At 35.5% G+C, this 25,299-nt stretch overlaps 1 protein-coding gene across 6 annotated transcripts in view; it reads right to left on the bottom strand.

Annotated features, from left to right (window-relative positions):
- The window catches only part of LOC127839152 (uncharacterized), a 158,239-nt gene extending 137,232 nt beyond the window's left edge, over positions 1-21,007 (bottom strand). For 2 of the 6 annotated variants that reach the window (XM_052367360.1, XM_052367374.1), the window contains exon 1: positions 20,634-21,007. The gene's annotated coding sequence lies outside the window, so the exon portion shown is untranslated. Of the gene's footprint in view, positions 1-13,731; positions 13,782-18,121; positions 18,184-18,833; positions 19,016-20,633 lie in introns of all 6 variants that reach the window. The other 4 variants (XM_052367361.1, XM_052367391.1, XM_052367356.1 and 1 more) reach the window with 4 other exon arrangements.
- Between the last annotated feature and the right edge of the window lie 4,292 nt (positions 21,008-25,299).

The following is a 25,299-nucleotide window of genomic DNA, read 5'->3' as shown; positions in this document are numbered from 1 at the left end:
TTTTATAACTTATTCTTACTTCTGCTATGCAACTACACGTAAGTATCCGCAATATTTCGAAATATTAAAAACACGGATTGATTCGAAAATTCCTTTAACCGTATGACACGATGCCACTAATCCAAGGGTCTGTACGAAACTGTTATGCAGGTATTCTTCTGTCGACAACTGCCCTTGTCACCCACACAGATTGCCGCGACGGCATGCATAACTGATGAACAGACGTAGAGGCCCGCCAACCGCGTCTCTCGACTCACTCGTATGAAATGTACCCTCTTATGTCGATATCAATACGTCTTCTGCGTGCATATTGGTGCAGGTGTCCAAAGCAAAACATAAACTATATAAGCCGCGTTCTGTGAAAACGGGTCTTAATTTATGTGCGTAAAGTGTCACCCCGGATTAGCCTGTGCGGACTGCGCAGGCTAATCAGGGAAGACGCTTTCCTCGCTCATGGTATATTTCGTTTGTGGGAAGACTCTTCTTAGCGAAAATGCAGTTTAGGAGGAAAGTGTCGTCCCTGATTAGCCTGTGCCGACTGCACAGTTTAACCTGAGAGACACTTGACGCACATGCATTAAGCCCCGTTTTCCCAGAACGCGGCTCATGTATACCGCTATAAGTTTCAATATCAATTACAATTGATGGTATTGATATAATTATTTATGATACAACAAGTGAACGGAATACTGTCATGACCAATAACTTTCATATCCCGCTTTTGTCAAATGAAGAATTCTGTATTTGATATATTAACACTATTGAATGAACGTTTGTGCACCAAACCCGGACTATTAGTGTCTTGTTCTGTGAAAACTGGGCTTAATTCATGTGCGTAAAGTTTCGTCCCAGATTAGCCTGTGCAATCCGCACAGGCTAATCAGGGACGAGACTTTCCGCTTTAATGGTATTTTTAGTTTCAAGAAAGTCCCTCATTACCGAAAATCAAATTAAGGCGGAAAATGTCGTCCCTGATTAGCCTATGCAGACTGCACAGGCTAATCTGGGACGACACTTTACGCACATGTATTATGCCCAGTTTTATCAGAACAAGACACGTTTGTGCACCAAACCCGGACTATTATGATAAAGGAACTAATGTGGATATCACTTTGTAATTTAATAGCCTAATTCAATATTCCGATATTAAGAATGTATTTATTCCAAAGTTTTTTAGATACCGCCCGAAGATGTTCAAGTTTATTGAGCTACTAAATAGTTTAAACAAAAAAGTACTAAAACAACTCTCCGTGTTTTGTTTCAAATTCCTTTTAATGCGATAAAATATCTTATATATGTAATACAAGTTAAGGTTTTTTTCCATCACAAAGAAAACAAATGCACAATATTATATTTTTTATTGCAATTTTGACACTATGTCATCATTGTGTTAGTGCAAAGGTTAACCGTGTGATTCTCACGCAAATTATTTGATATTTGATACTGTTTATTTCATTTGATCTAAATACGACATGATGCATTCTTTATATTGATTGCAAACGCATGTTATTGTCATTATAAAATATGTTTTAGTAGTAATGATAATGAGCTATAAATGTTTAAATTGAACGTATAATGTTCTGTTTTTTTCTGATAAAATAATGTATTTAAATAAATATAGAAATAAAAAAACGATAATAACAATTTCAACAAAATCATCCTCATCGTCGTCGTCGACATCGACGTAATTATTATAAAATATCGTGGTCATCATCATCATCATCATCATCATTAATATGAGTATTATACTTGTAGCTGTGACGTCACTCCAAGACGGGCCTCCACTGTTGCCTTTACCTCGTTCCAGTCACTCATTCGTTACTTATAAGAAATTATTGTTATTATTTATACGCGACTTAACGATTCAAAGAACATAGGCCCAATCAATTTAACTCGCTTAATAATTGATAGACTAATATTCAATTATATTGTTACGTGATCCAACGGAAAATGCCAGATAGGTGTTTTCTGTAAAGAAAACGGATTGTCAGTACGTCAGATGACATCAGATTACCAACGCAATTACAGCTACTTTCTATAGAATATTTCTTCATGACTTATTCAGTAATACGTGAAGGTTGTCGTTAACATTTTTGTAAACCCTTTCAGCGCTGGAACCGAATTTTAAAGGCCTTTGCAAACAGTTTGGATCCAGATGAGACGCCACAGAACGTGGCGTCTCATCAGGATCCAATCTGTTTGCTATTCTGATAGTATTCTTTGGAAAAAAGTCGAAGAAAATTATAACTTTAGAAATTCAGCAGACGACATTTTAGCAGACGACAAATTTCCCAGCATGCAAAGGGTTCATAAAGTGTCCATGAAGTGCAGTTATATGGCAAAACTGCACCACGCGATGAAACTAACAACAACCGAATTCTTTTAAAGCAAGGAGTAATCCACAGCTCTGACCCCTTATAGCACCCTTAAGGTAATTTGTGCATTCAAATGTGGTGATAATTCACATGGGCGCTTTGAAGATTGCTAAAAACTATTAAAGGAAACATATCATCAATTTAGTAATAAACGATACGACATAACTGTAAAACGAATTTGGACGGCATTAAGGAATAATAGTAAATTTATGCATATAAGCTTTTGCCAATGTGCTCCAAGAATTTGGGAATTCTATAGTGCATCACGATATACTCTTGAATATAAAAGAAGTCAAGCGTGATGCAGTAAACAAAAATACAACTAGGTTAAAACAAAGTTTGTTCAATTGTTGAATTTCTATATGGAACAGCATAATGTCTTGCTCAAACGCTCATACGTAATATGTTATCTTTATTAATTTTACATAAACCGACGGTGCAATATAATGTTTCCGAAATACGAAACGTAACCATTACTATATGGAAGAAACATGCCTGAAGTCATTGGAACCAATTAAATTCTCTTAAATAATATATACGAAAATCATAATGCGGAACGGATGCGGTGACAGGTCGATCTATCTTCCGGCTGTCCTACAGCGAGCTTATCATTAATTATGCAGGAACACTTTAAGCATGGAAATTAAATGTGTTGTCCTTCATCGGAACGTGCGTACCCTCGGGGACACGAGTCAGTCCTTAGAAATGCTAACTGGAAAAGAACATCGCTTGACGGTCAAATTTGAACTGGCAATGATTTATATGCTAGTTTAGTTTATAGCTGTTTAATTTATCTCGATTTCATCGACAGCTAAGGGCTTATTGAAACGCTCTAGTGTACATTTCTTGGGTAGAATCAGTACTTAGGGTGAGATTAAAAGAAAACTCCGACAGTGAGGGTCGAACCCGTGACCCCGGTCGGTAGGCGGACACAATATTCCCTACGGGAAAGGGCAAACGTTTGCTTCTAGAGGTCCCAGGTTCGATCCATAGCGTAGTCACATTTTATGTCTTTTGTTCTTGTTATTTTAATTAAATTCAAATTGTTCTTAATATTACAGTTTTGTTAGAAAGTAATTTACAGATATTTTAAAAAATACAAAAATCTTTCAAGAAGCCCCTTTAAAACCCTGTCCTAGAGTAATTGTGTTTGAAGAGTGATAAGTAGGCTATAGTCTCTTTAAAACTTGACGTTTTGGTATCATACAATATAGACCGGAACTATCTATATGGACATGACTTGATTAGAAAAAAACTTCAGTCAGGTTTGGCATTGTAGATGTACACGTTTGTGATTGAACTGATCGTATCACTGTTCGCAGATGATGCTAATTCTTGGAATAGTGGAAACGCATTCAGGATTTTTTAACTATTGCACGGTAGTCTAAACAAGATGATGTTGATCTTCATCGAGCTCATTTGACCCTCACTATAACATCCATGATGTACACTGTTATGCCGCTACGGTGTGGACATAATACTTGTCATGGAGGCATTAGGCTCTGAACTTGTTCGTCCGTACGTCTCTAACTCCTTACGAACGTCATAAAGCTTGCGTTTTCAACTCCTATTTAACGGCTGGTGGATCTCGCTCAGCCTCTATTTCAGCCATTTTTGCGTTCGGGCTTATCAAGTGCGATAGGATTATATGGGTACAGCCCGTGTTCTTAATCAGTTTTTATCCCTTAGATACGTATTTTCACGCATTTTAATTTCCTTAGAAAGTTAAATGTAATGAAGACCTTTCTTACTGAATTCAAGTTTTAAAGGCTTCATTTCCAACCCTGAGATACTGATGAGCAGCAAACAGCATTAAACCTGAACAGACTGCGAGTAACTCACAGGCTGTTCTGGTTTTATGCTGTTTACACATAGCCATTTTCACTTTGCTTCTGAGAGAGGAAGGGTTAATCAGCTGTTGGATTCGTACATTCAATATCCAGCTCAAATAAACACTTTTAAATGATCTAAATCAGACAAACCCCGGTAGATCCGTGAAATATTCATGGACTCTCTGTTCCTTACCATATCACAGAAAGCTCATGAATATTGAAGCCGTAATTATTAGTTTGTACTCCAGTTCAAAGCCTTATACCGGTAGATAGTGAATTATATAGCCTCAATTTTTAACGATGTATTCTCCACGCGACAAAACGAGAAACAAAAATATATCATATGAATATCTATCAAAGATGAAACGATGGTTATTCAACGCGTGTGCGCTCAATTTCCTACGAAGATCCATAAATTCCCAGTGGCGTTTTACAATCTTACTGTAAATATTTGAGTGCGAACGAAGGGTATCATATACAATGTCAACAGGTTATTAAACACATTCTTCATCACTTACTTTTCTACAAGAAATCATCATGCTCATCGTCATCGTGATCATCATAATCATCATCATCATAATCATCATCATCATCATAATCATAATCATCATCATCATCATCATCATCAGCAGCAGCAGCATCATCACCACCATCATCATCATCATCATCATCATCATCATCATCATCATCATCATCATCATCATCATCATCATCATCGTCATTTCCAATTCAAGTGAGACCTCTCGTTTAACGGTAGGCACTGCGTTCAAAAGTAAAATAGTGTAAGATATTTCACCTTCCAGGTCGGGTTCGATTTCCAGTTTGTAACCTTTTCTTATTGTATGCTCATGTGTTATTTTCTACATAATTGAATTTTAAATACATGTTTTTAAGTCAATTTTAGTATAAAACTATCGACTTAAAATCATAACAGTATTTGACCGTCATCACTTGTTAATAAGTCAATAATGGTATGATACAGCTATGCTCGAAACCGCTCATACCTCTACGCTGTGGTTGTACAGCAATCTTGTGTTGATATTCTTCATCGGATCACGATGAAAAAGGCTATGAAATCTCCACAAGTGCATGCATTTCGGAACTCTGTTGAATGTGTTGATTGAATGTTGCTCTACGAATCATATTGCATTGCACTCATTAATAATTAATGAAAGAAACCAATGAGCAATATTAGCGATAATTACTATTTGTCATTCTGAATTGTGTTTCAAATTATGCAAAAGCATTGAAATCGCGCAACTCAATATTCTAGAAGGCTTTCGAGATTAATGTTCACGAGTGCTAACATTTCGGCTTGACAGATCCGAGGTTATTATCATTTACATGTAGTTATACGATCCACGTTCTGGGAAAACGGAGCTTAACCCTTTGCATGCTGGGAAATTTGTCTTCTGCTAAAATGTCGTCTGCTGAATTTCTAAAATTAGCATTTTCTTCGATTTTTTTCAAAGAATACTATCAGAGTAGCAAACAGTTTGGATCCTGATGAGACGCCACGTTTTGTGGCGTCTCATCTGGATCCAAACTGTTTGCAAAGGCCTTCAAAATTCGGTTCCTGCACTGAAAGGGTTAATGCATGTGCGTAATGTCGTCCCAGATAAGGTATAATGTAGACTTAAATGGTGATAGCAAGGGCAACATTGCCCTAGGTAGCTCACCATAGTAAAAGTTTTAAACATAAATTGAGAGAAAACGTTATGTAATGATGCTACATCTGTATCTTTTCGGAAATTCGTTGATATCTCTCATTGCATGGTGCATCATATGAAAAAATACATGGAAGAGAATTACTATATGATGTGATTTTTTAAATATTTCACATCTGAACCTTGTCATTTCAAAGAAGAAAATGCTGAAGTTATTATGCTGATTACGTATACTTTATCAAAAAGAGTGTATACATGTACTTGTCACAAAATACGCAAATTTAAATGTCTGGGTTACAATATCAAGTTTGATGATTATTAGATTAAACATATTTGAGTTAGATAACGAAGAACATTCATTTGAACACATTAAGTTTATTCAAGGGCCATTAATGAAAAGTGCTTCGAGCGATCTTCCTGGTTATTGTCCTTTGCAGAGATTTACTGCCCACAAATATTGTGTCCTAGTTTGATGATGATATGTGGAAAACCGAGTTGAATTACACTGAAAACAAGGTAAATTTGGTCAATTTTTATACTTCAATGGCCATAGTTCAGAAGCGTTTCATAATTATCAATCTGGGAAAAGATTATATTAGATTATCACAAAGTTTTATTATCATATCATATGCGCTGTTTGCGCAAGAGATTGGAAAAGGTTAACCCATTTATGCCTAGTGGACTCTTCCATCCTTCTAAATTGGATCAATTTATTTCCAAAATTAGAGATGTCTAGTATATTTATTTCTATATTTAGACTATTTCTTACAGAAATTCCTTTAAGCAAACAGCGCAGACCCTGATGAGACGCCGCATTATGCGGCGTCTCATCTGGGTCTATGCTGTTTGCAAAGGCCTTTTTTTCTAGACGCTAGGCATAAATGGGTTAATATGATCATTTTTATAATTCAAGGGCCATAATTCAGAAGTGCTTACTGCAATCTTGCTGGTTATCAATCTTGGAAAGATATGTCAAGACACATTATTACAGATAACTATGGATAACTAGTAAAAATACATTAGCACTCAGCCTACGCAAATAGATTCCTTACTGGCGTTGTTTACAGAAACTTTTACGTTGTTAAAACTGCTGACACTATTATTTCCCCGATTTTAATTAGGCTTATTTTTATAAACAGTTAACTGTCAATGAAAAATGTATGATTTATATGAACCCATTTGTATTGTATTTCTCAAATGCTCATGGGTTTACCTTGACGGCGTCATCGTATGTATATTCAGGTACGTTTACTTACCGCACTCTCCAAAATCTGAAGTTCAAAATGTTCTAGCATTATAGGCGAATACTGATCATGGGATCGCAACAGGTCACACAGCAAATTAACATAGACATCATAGAGAAGACGATTATTAAAATTACACGTGTCGTATCGAGTGACAAACAAACAGGACAATTCAAATGAATAATGCCGAAATCAATTCGGGTTAGTATATTATAAATACAACATGTTGGTTTACTTCACGAAAACTATGCATTCTGATATGATTATCGTAACACGTGACCTGTTTTATTTCACTTCGCGATTTCGCTATGTATAAAATTCAACTCGTTACTGTTTAATTCGAAACGCAGATAGAAGTCTGTTGCTGTCCGTAGGGTGTTTAAATTACAGCATACATTTTTTATGTGTTGAACCGGTCATAATAAAAACTGAATATTACTTTTCTGAAGATCTTTTAGAAGGGTGTGTAAACTGTCAAGTAAATTTCATAAATGAACTGCAGTCAAATGCTATTCGATTCTTAAAAATAATATTCTAAATACATCAAACCTTAAAACATAATTGGTTACAACATTAATTATACCAGGGTCATGTTGTGCTTTAATGGCTTTGTGGAGTTCAATTGCAAGACTTTAAAACCTTTAAGAACCCGGAGCTAGTGTAATTTGTTCAACAATTGTGTTTGGCATAATTATTGGCATAAGCAACGGCAATTTATTTGTGTTTTAAACTGGTGGTTATCATAGAACGTAAAGCACCAAGATTTCTCCCAGCAATGGTGTCACCAATCTTCTGCAAGTCGTCGATCAAGAACACGTGCTTGTGTGGAGCAAAGGCGTATAATACCAGGATGGGAAACCAACCGCTTTCCCGTAAACATCTCGCGACGGGGTCACGTGGTTAGCTACCAGCGCATACCTGTTAAAATGGCCGCGCGTGTATGGTAAACGATCCCGCTTTGCCGATGTCGGATAAATAAATTACTTAATGAATTATTTTCAGGCGATTATCACATTTTTGTTGTTAAAATGATTGCTTGCATTTGAGATTGATTGTTACGAATACAATGTTAAACAAGTGTTAAACAGTGTAAACAAGTGGTTATCATCGGCGAAAATTTGCCGGTTCAGTCTTTGATTCCACAAATATGTTCCATAGAGAAAGAGTTAAATTGATTCAATGATAACAGGCGTGGGGGACCATGTCAGTCGAGGGCGGGACGTTATATAGTACCAAAATCCTAGTATTCAAAAGAGGGTCATTATTTCATATATTCTGTAACTATTCATACAATATGCATGCATACTCATTCATGCACTCTCGAACATTCATTTGTTTACTCATTCATTTATTGAAAAACACCGCCAATCCGAACAACCTCAAAACAGAGGAGTTCACTTTTATGTATATTCGCGTTCCTCACTGGTAAGTGGTTTTAACAGTAATTGTAATGATATTGTTATACCACCAAAACATCAGTCGAAGATATTCAAGGTAAATAGTAGTTGATAATTTCAAAGTCTTATTTGACAACGTATTGCTGGTGATGTTAGCTTAATTTAAGCATAATAATAAAACATGATTTAACGTCTGCATTTTGGAATCATAGACAAAACATTTAAGAGGCATAAAACAAATGGCTAATGCGGCAAATGAATAACAACGTAAAATAAATATGAACATAAAGAATGTTTTAAGCAAAATATACGTACAGAAAATACTAGTAAGCCCGCTCTTCAAATGTCAATTGATATGAAGGCTCAATGAAAGTATCATCATATACGTTTGTTGAATATTCGCGAAGATGATGTCTATTCGCTTACTTTGTCCATTTTCCCGGATTTACCAAACACGGACAGCATGTCAACAAGTCGCAATAGAGGAAGCGTGGATGTCCTGGGTAGCAATTTGTTCGCACGTCTCTTAAACGCGGGCAGAATGTCAACAGGTGGCAATAGAGGAAGCGTGGATGTCCTGGGTAGCAATTTGTTCGCACGTCTCTTAAACGCTGACCTAAGACCCCCAGTTCCAGATCAAACACGATATTCATGACAAAGATATAAAACAATATTTTATTCACATGTAAATAAATAAATAGTTTTAAACATAAACTGAAACAATTAAGCTTTCAAAGCAAAAAGAGTAAAAAGGACAATTATACAAAGTGTATTATTAAATTCAAAGCAAATTTGCGTAAATGATTTTCAAGCGGACGCAATAACTGCACCACATATACCGTTTAATTGAACACTATAATAATACATTTTCTTATACAATAACATGATCATATTTAATATTTGGCACATACAAAGACAACAGTTGTGTAAGACATACTGTTACAGCAGCAAGAACAAAACTATTACAATTCAGCAGTTACATATATAAAATCGTATCGCGACAGTAGCATTACAGGTTGACAGATAAAGCAATATCTTAACTAAATAAATTTGAGGACGTTTGATCAACGAGTCTTTTCCAAAACACAAGCCTTTTCAATAACAAAAAAATATGTGTCTTGTTTTGAGAAAACTGGGCTTAATGCTTGTGCGTAAAGTGCCGTCCCAGATTAGCCTGTGCAGTCTGCACAGGCTAATCAGGGACGACACTTTCCGCTTTTTATGTATTTTTAGTTTCAAGGAAGTCCCTCCTTACCGAAAATCAAGATTAGGCGGAAAGTGTCGTCCCTGATTAGCCTGTGCGGACTGCACAGGCTAATCTGGGACGACACTTTACGCACATGAATTAAGCCCAGTTTTCTCAGAACAAGACACATAAAATGAACTATTTAACCTTAAAATGAATATCGTCATGACGTACAAGCTACTTTATAGCATGGACCAAGGATGCATCGTTTTGTAATAGATCTATCGATAATTGTTTCCAAAAATACTTTCAATAAGTAGGCACGAAACACATCTGTATACTTAATGGAGAAGTGTTCGCGTGTTGTTCTATTATATCGTCATACATATTAAACCTGCTTTCACATTAACTTAATGTTCATTGGGATACAACTCGTACATGGACGCATGTCAAGCATAACACAAATATATATATAGATATATTTTAAGACCCTTGATAACATTAAACATGGGGATCTGACTGTACGTGAGCGCACCTATTTAACAATTTTGTTATCGAAAAATGTGATCAAAGTTTTTAATCAGCAAATCATCATCATTTCGTCGCTTCAAAGGCATCATAGGATTAATACAACAATTTTCAAACGTTTATATGAACAGTTTTCTTAACGAAGATTACATTTCCATAGTATTCTTCCACACAATAAATAACAATCACCAACAGACGACAACCCCTTATCTATACATGTGTGTTACAGTTGCAAGTCAAATGGCTTTTGATAAGTGTATTTGTTTACATCATCATACTTGTCCATACATTACGATGATTATTTACTCGACCCCCTTCCATCATCATATTCATAATAACGTCCATACCAATCTCACTCTGACGTCTGCGTACCGCCTGCATAATAACATCCGTCTCTCTATCCATGCCGAGGGCCATTCTGTTCATGCATATCAGCCACAGCAACTCCATCTTTATCCAACAATTAATTACCAACAGACGATACCTCCTTACATCTATATATGTAAATTTCAAGTGCAAGTCAAATGGCTGTTGATATGTGTAATCGTTCTACATGAACATGCTACTCCATACATTCCGTAGATCATTTACTCGACCCCCTTCCATAATCATCCTCATCACAACCTCCCTCAAAATCTCCCACTGACGACTGTTTATTGCCTGCATAATAACATCCGTGTCTTCATCCACGCCGAGGGCACGTCTGTTCCTGTATATCAGCTCCAGCATCTCCATCTCTATTTTCCTCCCGCTGAACCATCGTAGTGGCTCAGGGTGAGCATTAATAGCTTGTCGTATCTTCGGTAGTCTCAATATCATGCGGGGACCTTCGGTCATCATTTCATCAATAGTAGCTATCCAAGAACGTTTCTGCTCATGATCCAGAGCGCAGGCTGCCATCAGATTTCGCCCTGGGATCATGTAATAAGGCAGCTCTTTCGTATCTATAGCAACTCTTAGCGCATATAATCCTTCATGAAGCCAGTGAAACAGACTTCTTTCATGAAACAATGAGTGCGGGTTATTTTCTGCTATCCATAATACAATGTTTTTAACCGTGAACGATGTCACCTCCTTCTTTTGCGGTTGTAATACATCTTTCTTCACCATTTTTAATAGCACATATAATTTAACCTGAGTGTCGTTAAGATTATTTATCAGTACGTTTTCCCCGGTGTTAAAACACATTCTCCATTCAACATGTTCGTAATCGCTGCCTTTAACCCCAACAGGAGAAACAAATGCTCCAAGTGATACAACCTCCCTAACGACGTCAGCTGATGGCCAGTAGCGATGTCTTGCCGCCCATCTTGTTAGGATGCTGGGGCAGTAAAAATGTAGCGCATGCACGGTATCGCATTCACGACCATCAATTGTTTCTGGCGTTGAAGGTCCAGCACGCTCATGTTGTACTATGTCTTCTGTGCCTTCCCTCTTTTTAACGTTCAACCACTGATTAACATATAAGTCGCTGCTTAATAGTCCGCGACCAAATCCATCATCACACAAGGCGTTGTACACTATTCTATGAACAGCTGTACCGTATGTTTCAAGTAGCAGTCTACAGTGTCCGGAGTAACTAATACGACTGCAGGATCTAAATATGGTTTTCTCCACAGGAACGCTACTTGAATCAACACCATCTTCTAAACAGATGACACTTTCTGTAACAAACAACACGTCTACATCGCTCTCCAGATAGCTGGTCAGACCCTCAGCCTTGCTACCCGTGGTGATCAACGTTGCAGTACCACGCGCCTTTGCAGTCATATGCCTGTCCCAAGCCTTGTATGCTTCTATACGAGCCTGTTGGATGTGAGGCCCATAACCCAGAACATTCATTAAAGTAGAAGTCTCAGCAGAGGCTTGTTCATTTTGAAACTGAAATAAGTTTAAATTATTTCTATACAAAGTGATATACATGTGTAGCGAATATCAGGCTACTGTCACATGTAAGTGAGGCTTAGAAACATAATAACGGCGAGCCTTGCCAACCCAATCTTTTAATGGTGCAGAGTAGAAATAATAATACAATATTACGACTGTTCATTCCTTTAGCGGGAATGAATTGGCAGTTTGATGACATATTACTCAAGACGTCATAAAATCTCGGGCTCATCATTTGTAAAATGCGATTTGTTTGTTTATCTAGCTTTTTCCCTTAAAATATATACATATTCGTATTGAAGTGTTTGTGTTGTTGCATGTGATTCGATATAACCGAACATGGTCACATACCTGTTCAAGAGTAATATAACGAATGTCCAAACTGACTGATATAAACTCCTATTGATTCATATCAGCGTAAGTGAATGTTAAAAAACGAAATGAAATCGTACGTTTCCGTCTTCGTGGTTATGTATGTCCAACAAAAGAATTTGAATAAAATTAACATTATGTGATGCGATAAAAAGTAGTCAGCAATAACATAATCATAAGTTTAAAATATGATCAACAATCATAAGTGCAATATATTAAACCATAGACTGTGTTTATATATCAATACAATTAATCATCGTTTTTATGGAAACAAACTGGACCGTCTTACCCAAGCGTGACTGCTGGACACACTTACCTGTCTAGGGACCTCTCCTGGTTCATCACGTCTGATGCCTTGGTCAGCCATTGACACAGTTCTGCAGTTAGATACAAGAAACAATATTACAGATGAGTTAATATCATTATGGAATGTTAATATGTCAATGGTATACTTACACTTATATAAGCAACACAAACATAGGTTCCTTATAGTAAATCAGGAGTTATTAATTGTACAAAAACGTTCATAAAAAAACATATTAAAATATAAGCATATCTGCATTCATATGATTGCAAAAAGTGTGCAATACAGGAAATTTGCAGCTATAACGGCTGGTAATATTTTATTGCAAAGTGCGAGTGTGTATTAAAACGCTCGTTTCAAAACTGCGTTTGATCTTTAACAATGTATATGGATAACTACAATAATAAACATGTACTTTTTGTAATATTTCCTGTTAAACTTAAGGAAAAACTAACGCGTTCAATAAAAACTGTAGGTTTCATTGACTGCATATGTCTTTAATGCACTTGTTTATCATTTCATGTTAAAGGTTCCTATTCAATTAATTGTATGTAATGTTGACGAATGCAATTATTTAATCATCGTCATATGCTAAATACTACGGATTCCTGATAGTGCCATCTATAATCTTGCCCTTCTTTCATCAAGGGCGACACACGAGACACAAAGCGATACACGATATTTGCGCGACAGTCGCGGCGACGAACTATATATTTAACATGATATATCGCCTTTTGGGCAACCTACACATTGTTACGCAATAAATCGTGTATCGTTTGTCGCCCTTGAGAAAGGAAGGGCGAGATTATAGATCGCACTATCTGGATTCCGTAAAATAAACTGAAAGGAAATAATATACCGCCTCCTCGGCCTGGCGATTAGAGAGTTGGTTTTTTAGCCGTTTTGGCGTGACTTTAACTGATCAGGCTGGTAGTTCACCTAGCAGCTCTTCACAATGCCTTTTTGCAGACGTCCATGAATATAGGATACTGAAAGTTAAGAATCATGTTTATAGACGATAAATAAACACACAATAAAACTGTACCAGCAGGAGAGAAACTTAACAGAAAGACGGACTCTTTTATCAATTGCCAAAAAATAAATTAACCCAACAATGTGCAAACTGATTATGTGAAATTCGTTTTAACCGGGGATGAATGTCACAATTAACACATGGTCTTACCCCAAAGTTATAATGTCTTTAAAATCAATAAGAAAAAAAGTTGAATATATGAAAATATGCTGTGTTAAAATTTTCTTATTGTGTGATGACGTATTGCTTGTAACCTTTTCCAGAAAAGTTTGCAGAAAAGCACACATGTTTCTAGTCACTACCAATTCGCAAAAAAGGTTCGTGCATTGATACGGGATGGTGTCATTAAATTGAACTGTATCCGTGAAAGTCATAAGACCCCTGAAGAAACATAGACGCGTGCGTGCACAGCTGACTGAAAGAAGATCCTTCTCGTGACAATCAGGAACTGTGCGAAAGCGCGAAAAGAATATTTAGATATTAAAACACTGGTACAGTCACCTTGTTTGTGTAAGTACACCCGAACGGCTGACATTTATTGCTTAGCTTTATATGATAATTACTCTAAACCTCAGAAGGAACCCATTAGCAGCAATTGCAACGGGTTAATAACACCTATTTTCCCCTTTAAGTTAGTCTATCGGTTAGACAGAAAGGAAAGGGGCGTGACGAACGCAAAGACTCGGATAATAATGGTATTAGATTGGTAAAATTATTATAGTAGAACTGGTTTTAAAATAGGTCAAGCAATATCAAGTTGATATGAAATACAGATTGCTAAATACAACAATATAAGCCTATTGTATAAACAATGATAACTCGTATGAAGCGGATAAACTTGACACAACTATTAGGTTTTATCTTTTACGAATAGCGATTACACAAACACTTAAAACCGAACATGTTGTAGTTAGACAATGTTTTGGATCTGGTATATATAGGTTAATGTTACTGTTATATAAGTTACTGTTGTTTACAGTCAGAACATTCCATATATATGCTGCTATTGATGATGATGATAGTTATGCTCAGGTTGATGATAAAGATGATGACGACGATGATGATGATGATTATGATAACGATGGCTACATTAATAAAACATAACATTAGATTTTGCTCTTAAGCTTTCCAAGTTCATATACCATGCTGAAAAAAAACCCAAACGTAAGTAGCTCAATATTCAACGATTATGTACCCGGGGTACATTGTAGTATACTTCTGAAGAGTAGCCGTGGTACGTTTAAATAGTACCTGAGTCGAGTCGACAACGAAAAGTAAGCCTTTATAAATAAAAATGGTGAAAATCAACGCAGATAATATTGCATTTATGTAAATGTCGTTTAAATGTCTATTGAGCTATATTAATTCTGAATTCGTACTGTTCGTATTCGGCGATTAATCAAAAGACCCAAATCTGGTCGCTACTAAAAAGACATAGGAAGATTTATTTCCAACAGTGTTTGCATTATTTGACCATTTTTCACCATGAATATTTTCTCTCTGAAAAGCAACTTAATAATTGCTAAGTGCTTTAATTATTTTGCTCGGATGAATGCGAAGTTTTCATTCTTTCTAGACAATTATTATAAACTATTTGATACTTATTATTTTTAACAAATATTGTTATGTTTGATTATTCAACATGCATATCTTCAAATAAATACTATATTGTACAAAGTTCTTTGTTACACAATGGGGCCGTTTTGACCAACTTAAAAACTGTCTTTTGGGCCGTTTTGACCAAAGTGGTGCCGTTTTGACTATTTTTGACTAGGGGCCGTTTTGACTGGGGCCGTTTTGACTGTAAACCGTGTACACATATGCACTGACCTTGACAGTGTTTCGTTTTAAAATGTGTGTTTATTCCATACATTTTACTGTTCAAATAGTTGACTTATAGTTATCATTGTGACTTACATACTTCAAAATGCTTTTTTGTTGTTGTTAAATCGTGCATAAAGTTTGATGAATTTCCTTAGCAAAGAACTATTTTGTTGTGTACATGCAGCGCTTTTCAGTGGCGGTTCTACGGTCATGTTTTAAAGGCACTGTACCAAGTTTGAGATGTTTAATAACTGCGTATTACTATAATTAAGATGAAATCAAGTGGAAACAGGATAAATAGAATACATGGTAGGTGCCGGGATGGAGAAAGTTTATCCGGTTCGGCACGAAAAGGAAAATAGGGCGAGCTTTATTTTCATTTTCTAAGCCTCACCGGATAAACTTTCTCCATCCCGGCACCAACCATGTATTCTCTATACGTCTGATAAACAACTAACATGCAATTTGGTAAAGCCTACAAGGACACTTTTAATGTCACGCTTAAATTAAAACAAACTATTTCTGCCAATACTTTATAATTGCCAAACTATAACAATACTGAAAAGTTTCATAATTTTACTACTATTCAAAAGAAATGCAAGTAGACAATATTACAAATTAACTACAGCATGTCGATTTTAATTCTATCACTAATTTTTTATTACTCTAGTTTACGCATGCAATTGATAATTAAAATTTTATAATTAGATGTATCATTATTTTTATTGAAGCTTTTCTGCAGATAATTATACGGCTAATGCATAGAGCTCTTTGTTGTGTCGAATTGTCTGTCGTTCAGTCTTCGGACAATCTTAATTACTTTGATGCTAATGACGCGTTCTTTTAAAATGCAAATAAGTGTGTTAATGCATTCTTTTGGCACTTAAAATTATATTTTTTAAATATTATTTAGGTGTTGTTTTTTTAGTTTCTTCTCGATTTATTGACTAAACAAGTCTTGTTATCCATATGCTTTGCGTTAGCTGTAAGCAATGCTTTTGACTACCAGTGCATTGCGCATGCGCGAAAATCAGGAATCAAAACAATAACAATGAACTGGTCTATTGAACCTTAAGGCCAATGAATGAAATCTCTCGGTAAAGAAAACATATTGCATAACTATTAAAACCGTAAACTGAAAATTATTATTACAAAAATTAACTTCGGTACAAACGTTTCATAAAAACCAACAGAAAATTCTCATGTTTAAAATTAATACAATATTCTCAATGACTGGAATAACACCGAACTGAAATACAGAACGTGTTACGTACTGGTTACATTTGATACCGAAGGAACTTTTTTGTACACATACGCACACGTAACAAATAGTGCGTCATAAATATTAAAATAAATTAATGAAATAAGTTGATAAATATTAAAATAAATTAATAAAATAAGTTAATATAATAGACTTACTAAGTAAGTCCAATCGCACATTTTAAGGTAACACATTCACATTAACACATCCACAAACAAAACATCTACAAAGAACAGTTACGGAAATTACTGGCTACGAAATTTATATTTAAAAGTACACATGTCACGTGGTGTGTACCAAACGTCACATAACACAGCACTGAAACACGCATATTTCTCTTACTACAATGTGCAGTGTTGATACACAAATCCACAAAATTTCATATTTTAGGCACAAAATAAGTACTTTTGACTAATTTTATGGTGGCAATCTGATCAAAATGGGAGTTCCTAACCGAGCCAATGAAACAAATGCTCATTTTTTTTTAGGGGGGTGGGGGGGGGGGGTAGACTGGAAGGCAAGGTTAATATGAACAAGATACATATATATATAGAGGCAAGCATTATAAGCTTAGAAATGAGGTTCCATGTAGTATCAGGGGCAGAAAGGCAGCTAAGAGCAATGAAGGCTTCTTCTTTTAAGGACACAGCTTCCCGCAGAATTCTCAACACAACAAATATTGATCCATTTCACCTTTGTATGCAAAGACAAGTGAATAAGGTCAATACTTCCCTTAAATCACTGAATGAGACAAGCATGTACCAATAGAAAACATAACTGGTTGCTGAAAGTGACACATTTTAGCAAAAAGATCCCTCTAAGGTAAATGATGAAGGTCACACGTGCTACAACAATCCTATGTTTAACTCGGACGCAACATCCTTTCAAGCCGGAACCATGACTGTAAGCATATTGTAAGAAAACAATACCAAACACAAGCTTATTGTAGGGTTACAAGTAGCATATCAACTTAGCTGTACTGCATGCATGCTCAGGAACAAGGATAAACCCGTTCAGTGCCAACGTCCACTGACAACAAAGCACAAACTTTACGTGTGAGGACGCGGAACTATCGGTACAAACTGCATGGGGAATTGCACGACGGCAAGGGTTTGAGTGACCACAAACCTGATTATGACATTATTTCACACCTTAAGCCTCATGAATATGCTTATTTGCTTGTGTACATGATAATAATTTAGTAGTATTACCTGTTTTGCCATCAACAACCCTTATCCAGTGGCCCTCGGCTTAGTCGCAGACATTCCTCTACCTGAAAAAGTCAAAATTCCTAATAGAAATTGATATAAAATGAAAAACAAACATGCATTTATGTATTTTAAGTGTATTTCTATGAATAATATGAAGTGATAAAGCTTGTTATATTCATGATTGTACTAAATATGAAGGCTGGCTCAGTTAAGCGTCTGCTGCACTGTCCGTACTGTAAAAATGTCTGCCATTCCATGTCGGTGAAATGGGGCTCTGTTTGAATGTTCATGCTTTACGCACAAGCTATTGATGCGTTACTGGATCACGAAGTCCCTGGCATTGAATTCTGACTTCATGTAGCACATTAACACTACACAGTCAACCAATATGCCTTTGAATTTAAGTCGGAAAGCAATTTGGCCCTTATTCGGCTATGTAAGGGTGGGGGTCCACTTGAAAAACGACTATTTCAGGTCAAATAATCTGAGTTCATGCATTTATTGCACTTATTTTCTTCTCTTTTGCTAAGAAACGACCAAAAATCAGCTTTCCCAGTCATATTTTGCACTTGCAGATGGTATTTCATTTTTACCTAAAGTTAGTTAAGTTCACAACATACCAAAAGATTTCCTACACAAATTCAATGTAAAAGCAATAACTTTAACCAAAAAAAAGTCAAACTTGTGCGCATAGATACCCTCATAACCATACCTTTTCTCGAAGAGCATTCCGAGCCGAATTGATTCAAGCAATAAAAAAGATAGGTCACGCGGTATGCAAGAAAGAACTCGTCACGAATCAAAAGTCACTGTTTTACGGCCATCTATTTACCGGCTTCTATCAAGTTCATGAGGGTTTCCCGCCATCTGTCAAAGTCTTATGTAGTCTCCAATCTGCAGATAAAAGAGTGAATTTCTATTAAACAACAATGTTTTCCCTGCCACATGCTCACAGAAATATTCTTAAATTAGGTCATGGCAAGTGACCCTACAGAGAACCGTGTCTTCAAATAAATGATGTTCATGTTTTAGAGAGTATTGCATTGCACTCCAAAAAAATTAAGTATATTGTAAGCTAAAGGTGAAATATTTTCTGATTAAAATGTGTTATTCTTTCATATTATTATCTTCCTATTCATATTGCACCAATATATTAAGTTTGGCTGGATTATCTGTCCATTTGGCCATTTAATATCATATTTTCACATGCGGGTGTTTTCTGTCCGAAGAAGGCGATTTTAGGCCTGTTAAAGCCTTCTTCATTATTTTTTTATCGAGTGCACCGGGATTGTCTCCCATATGGCCATCGCCCCCAGAAAGACGTGTTAGTTGGTTACGATGGATAGTGCAAGATACAGGAGACACCCCGTCCCAGAGGTGACCCTGGGTCTTTTAGTGCCCGGTGTATAGCACCTAGTACACTGCACCTCGGTTTAACGTCTCATGCGAAAGACGAGTTAGTATGTTAGGTGCAGCGGGGGATCAAACCAGCGATCTCTGGATTGTGAAGCCAGTGTGTTACCACTAGACCACGGATCCGCTACTGTTAAAGCCTAATTGTCCCTTTAAGATTTAAAGCTGTTGTGTTCAATACCTGCAACAGAATACCAAAACAAACCAAATGGACAGGCACGTGGGGCTTATGCGGGGTGGGGAAAAATGACTTTGCTAGATTTTTTCACTCTAAGCATTTTTTATAATGTCTTTTTTGTGTGTTTTTTTAATCACCCCAAAAATGTCAATTTCAAAGCCAAAAAAAAAAATCCAATTTCATCCAAGAAAATAAACAAGTTAGTAAAAATTAGATATCAAAGATACTTTGAAGTGTAGAAATCAATAAGCTTCCAATAACTTGTTGTTTCGCACCAATAAAAGTGTGAAATCTTGAAAGCGCGTTGTCGCTCGGAGCCCATTTATTTACCAGCCACCAATGATATATTCTAGCATATAATGTCATGGATGCCTTTCAAGTTTCAATATGCACAGCCAGCTCACATTTAGAGGTTCAAGAGAATACAAAATTTCATATTTTGGGCACATAGCAAAACTAATTCGAAATCATGGAGGATCTACAAATTACAAATGCAATTTCTAATGACAATAAGTAAGTTTTCAATCCTTGTTGTCTTTCTGAGTTGTATTAAAAACAACGGTAGTGGATCCAGTGCGGCTAGAAGGTGATTCAGGTAAATTTTGCATAATTTCGCCACCTGTCAAATTGTGTTCCTGCATAATGTATCGTCTTGAAAGCATATTTCGTCATATACAATGTTTACATGCTATCTTGTGATGCAAGGAACCTCAGGGCCCAGTGAGAGAAAATCTTCTCCACAGCAGGAGACCCTGTCAGTGCTCATAGGGCTTGCCTTGTTGCAATAATTCAACTCTCAGCTTTATAACCCAATGGTTAGCTGTGGTTGCAATGCGCCGTCTCTTGCCCATGGGTGCAAAATTTAATCAACTATGCAATGGTTAAGGAACACTGAAACTGCAAGATCTTATCAAAGTTTACCTGTCTAAACCACAAACTCATACGAATGGTACCATTACAACAATAAACAATTGCTTTTTATTGACTTAGTTTTGCTTTCGTACGCTGTATCCGCCATATTGGGTAGCAGGCTCTTTCGGCCCCAAGCTCTTTCGGCCCAGTCCGAAATTTCAGGCTTTTTCGGCCCCAAGCTTATTCGGCCCCAAATCGACCAGGCTCATTCGGCCCCATATTTTATTACACCTATTAACTAGGGTGTATGATTGAATAAAGGTGTTCAAAATGATATATATTGTGTTGTCTGTTTGTTCCTTTGTATTGCTTTTGATTATTGATGATAAAATGAAATTAATTGAAAACCATTATTGTTTTACAAACTGTTACCAATGTATGTAATTGTTTTAATTGTTAAATTGTGCCGGCTTTTAATTTTGCATCGATTGCCAGTTTGTTTGTTAAATATTGCGTTTGATTAAAGGTGTAAATGATGAGTATTTGTTTGGTTTGTTCCATTGTTGTTTTTTGTCGGTTATTAGCAATTCTTAACGAAATTATTGCAAAAAAGTATATAAGTGCTATTATTGTGTTAATTGGTATCATAAGTCATTTTGCTGCCTATGTTATACTTTGGTTACTAGTTCTATAATTGTGCTGTGAAATTTGGTATGATATTGGATGTAACTTGTGTTAATCGTAAATAAATTTGTAAGTGTAAGTGTTTGTGATTGTGAATTTGTGATGGAGGAGGACAAGTGTTTAGTGTGTAAGAATGCCGTTCGCTCGCTGCAGCATGGCATCACATGAAACGTCTGCGACAAATGGCAGCATCGCACCTGCAATACAGGTAAGTGTTTATTCAAATACTAACAATAAAAGTTAAAATTCTCTCGCGAAACATTATAAAATGCTTTCAAATGAGAACTGAGACATTTAATGAAAACGTGAATTAATCTAATTGCCTTATTACAATTTGTTAATCTGGTTAGACACATGTATTTTACAACCTGATAAAGGTAATAAAACCGGGCATAGGTGCGGGTGCTATTCAATGGCTTCACTCGATAATGAAAGACGGGGTCGCATTAATTAATGAATTATGATATGGATTTTATTATTATAGTCTCATCCATATTTATATTTTTCATAATTTTGATCATATAAAACATTAAGATGATGATGCAATACAGGTAAGTGTCAATGCCAACTGACAAGCTAAGATTATCGACAAATAAATTATTTTCCTATGTAAGACTGAACATTGGTCTAATTTGCAAAATTTTTAATTTATTTTATTGTCATGGTTTTAATTTGCAATTTTTTAAAATTTATTTTATTGTCACTTCATTGTCAGTTCAAAGTTTACTGATTTATCAACTTAAATCTACATTTTGTGTTACCTGTTAACCCGAATACACACCACACATGTATTTAACAACCTGATAAAGATCATAAAACCGGGCATAGGTGCGAGTGTGCTAGACAATGGCTTCATTCGATAATGATTGACGGGGTCGGAGTAATTAAAGAAAACAACATCTGTTTAATGCATTAACGTTGTGTGAACATCGTCAAGTTAGTTATTAATCAATCAGGTTATGTTGTAAATTTATGACGAATTTTGCAAACACTTTGTAAGCATATCCGCGACAGAATATTTTAGTGCAAAGAGGGGGGGGGGTATTGTTCTTACCTTCATCTGCAATGACTGCCGCAACCGCCCTACAACGCCTGACATCAGCCTAAACTTAGAAAATGTCGCGCAGTCGACTATGCTTGAGGTACTAGTTACGCGCTCTGTAAAAATGGGGATTAATGCATGTGCGAAAAGTTTTTATATTTTATAACTATTTTACGTAATGAATTAAGTATTTGTATATCAGTTACCGTTATATTTTCCCGTTTACAGAAACAGACAAAGAAGCAAGCTGTGTGGCGATGCAGCGTGCGACGGAAAGCGTTCATGTGTACCGCGTATTATGCTGATGATTGTGACTCTTATGATGAATGATGAATGATGATGATTTATATTTATATGATGATTATTATGATGATGTAATTGCATTATTAATAAAATAAACAACTTGTGTGCAGTAAATTATGTAGTAGGTAATTAGGTTAAATTAATGTATTGTGTTGTTAAGACGTATGTATTCCTTATAGTTATAACTTTAAAATTATCCAAATAAATGTAATATAAATTATTTTATAGTTTTTTTTTATTTTCAAAGCCGTCTCATATTCTTGTATCTATTCTTCTCATTTCGACGACGATATACCTGAAGCAAAAGACAAAGAGAATCTTTTTTCAAATGCATTAATCCTCAATAAAGATAATATATTACTGTAATAAACAAAGTCGATCACGATGTGGTATATACAGAATACACTGTTTCAAATTTAAACATAAAACATGTCAGCGAGGAAAGTGTTTTGAAACATCGTCGTGTTTTTATAGGGTGCATGCAAAGGATTACATCCGTAGGTTGCCATTCAGGTTAATTTAACATGTTTATGAAGTTTATTCATTATTTTCCTCAATTTGTTTCGAACGACGTCTGTTTAGTGAAGCGCACGGATTCTCTGTGCTAAACTGCACCCATGTTTATAAAAGGGTGCATATGGACTGACAGAGCAGCGACAGCAAAAATTATCAAAGGCTCTGGCAGTCCGTTTATATGGACTAAGGGCTTGCCTGGACCCGGGCAATGTTGATATATTAATTTTTGTGAAAACAAACATCAAACTTATGAACAGTGAAAAGTGTATTTTAACGAGCAAACTATGAAGTGAATAAGTGTTACGGTTTCGTTTTATTTGGACATCGCTACAATGTTAAACGAGAAAATGGGTTATGTTTTTTGTTAATAATTGTTTTATGTATTTTAGTCAATTTATACTTCTAAAACATTGATTACTTTAATTTAGACAGAAAATTCCAATTTTCTCTTATCTGAGGGATCCGGATCCGAAAAACTGCAAGAACCCATATTTGGATTCGGATTCGCATCCGAACAAATTTTTTGGATTCGTTGCAGCCCTGCCATTTGGTATGGGGTTAGCCTCTAGATAACCTGGCTCAAAGATCTATAAATAAATAGTCTATTTATAGATAACGCTGGGAAAGGGATAAGGCTACGGTATCTTGATCTTCTCGATTATTTATTAAAAATAATTATTAAAGAAAAACGCCTTTTTAGGTCTTAAACCAATTAAGAATGGAAATATTGGTTATAAATTTATATTTAATTCAATGAATTCAGAACATTTTAAGATTAAATATATTGCACACTGATAATAAATAGATTAAGAATTTTGAAAACACTAGGGCTTTGTTTGTAGTTTAATTATATTACAGTATCAAATACCCCCCCCCCCAATAAAAAAAAATCAATAATTATAAACAGAACAGGGTTTCATTCAATTATTTATTTATGTATTAATGTATTTAATTATGTATTAATGTATTTTTGATGTATGTATTTATTTATTCATTCATTCATGCGTTCATTCATGCGTTTATTCATTCGTTCATGTATTTCTTTCTTTCTTTATTTATTCATCTATTTATCTATTTATCTATCTATCTATCTATCTAGCTATCTATCTATCTATCTATCTATCTATCTATCTATCTATCGATCTATCTATCTATCTATCTATCTATCTATCTATCTATCTATCTATCTATCTATCTATCTATCTATCTATCTATCTATCTATCTATCTATCTATCTATCTATCTATCTATCTATCTATCTATCTATCTATCTATCTATCTATCTATCTATCGATCTATCTATCTATCTATCTATCTATCTATCTATCTATCTATCTATCTATCTATCTATCTATCTATCTATCTATCTATCTATCTATCTATCTATCTATCTATCTATCTATCTATCTATCTATCTATCTATCTATCTATCTATCTATATCTATCTATCTATCTATCTATCTATCTATCTATCTTTATCTATCTATCTATCTATCTATCTATCTATCTATCTATCTATCTATCTATCATCTATCTATCTATCTTATCTATCTATCTATCTATCTATCTATCTATCTATCTATCTATCTATCTATCTATCTATCTATCTATCTATCTATCTATCTATCTATCTATCTATTCATTCCGTTTGTGCGTACTTGAGCGTATTTATTAGTTTCTTGGTTCGTTCGTTCGTTCGTTCGTGGCTGGGATGCACCTTGTGGAAACCTGACTTGAAATGACTAACTTTGGAACTGTTTTTAATCTTTGTGAAAAAAATTATTTTAAATCCTATTCAAATGAGAATGATTTCATGTTGATGAGTTGTGTGCGTTTTTGCTAAAATGCCATATGGAATAAGGTGTAAGCCCGTTTGCCTGTCCCTAGGACTGGGGGTGACTCAGTGATTACCCAACCAACACATGACATTGGTTCAAAGTCTTCCAAACATCAAATAGATTTTACGTCGGTGTGACTTTGAGCCAACGTTGAACAAATATCACGGGTTTGCTTGGTAAGGGGTTTGGTCGATTATCACATTTTCATACCATCTGCATTTGGGTTTGAGTCCCGCTCACTGTAGTATTTTTCCACCGAATGTGAAAATTTTCAATTTACTAGTCAATTGTCTGTGAGTACTGTATACATGCGTTAATTATCTAAATGAGCCAATATTACGTAAAACGTGCG

Source organism: Dreissena polymorpha, chromosome 7 (assembly GCF_020536995.1).
Source record: "Dreissena polymorpha isolate Duluth1 chromosome 7, UMN_Dpol_1.0, whole genome shotgun sequence".
In the NCBI taxonomy this organism is placed as follows: domain Eukaryota; kingdom Metazoa; phylum Mollusca; class Bivalvia; order Myida; family Dreissenidae; genus Dreissena; species Dreissena polymorpha.
Note: the sequence above shows the minus strand (reverse complement) of the source record. Positions and strands in the feature narration are given on the sequence as shown.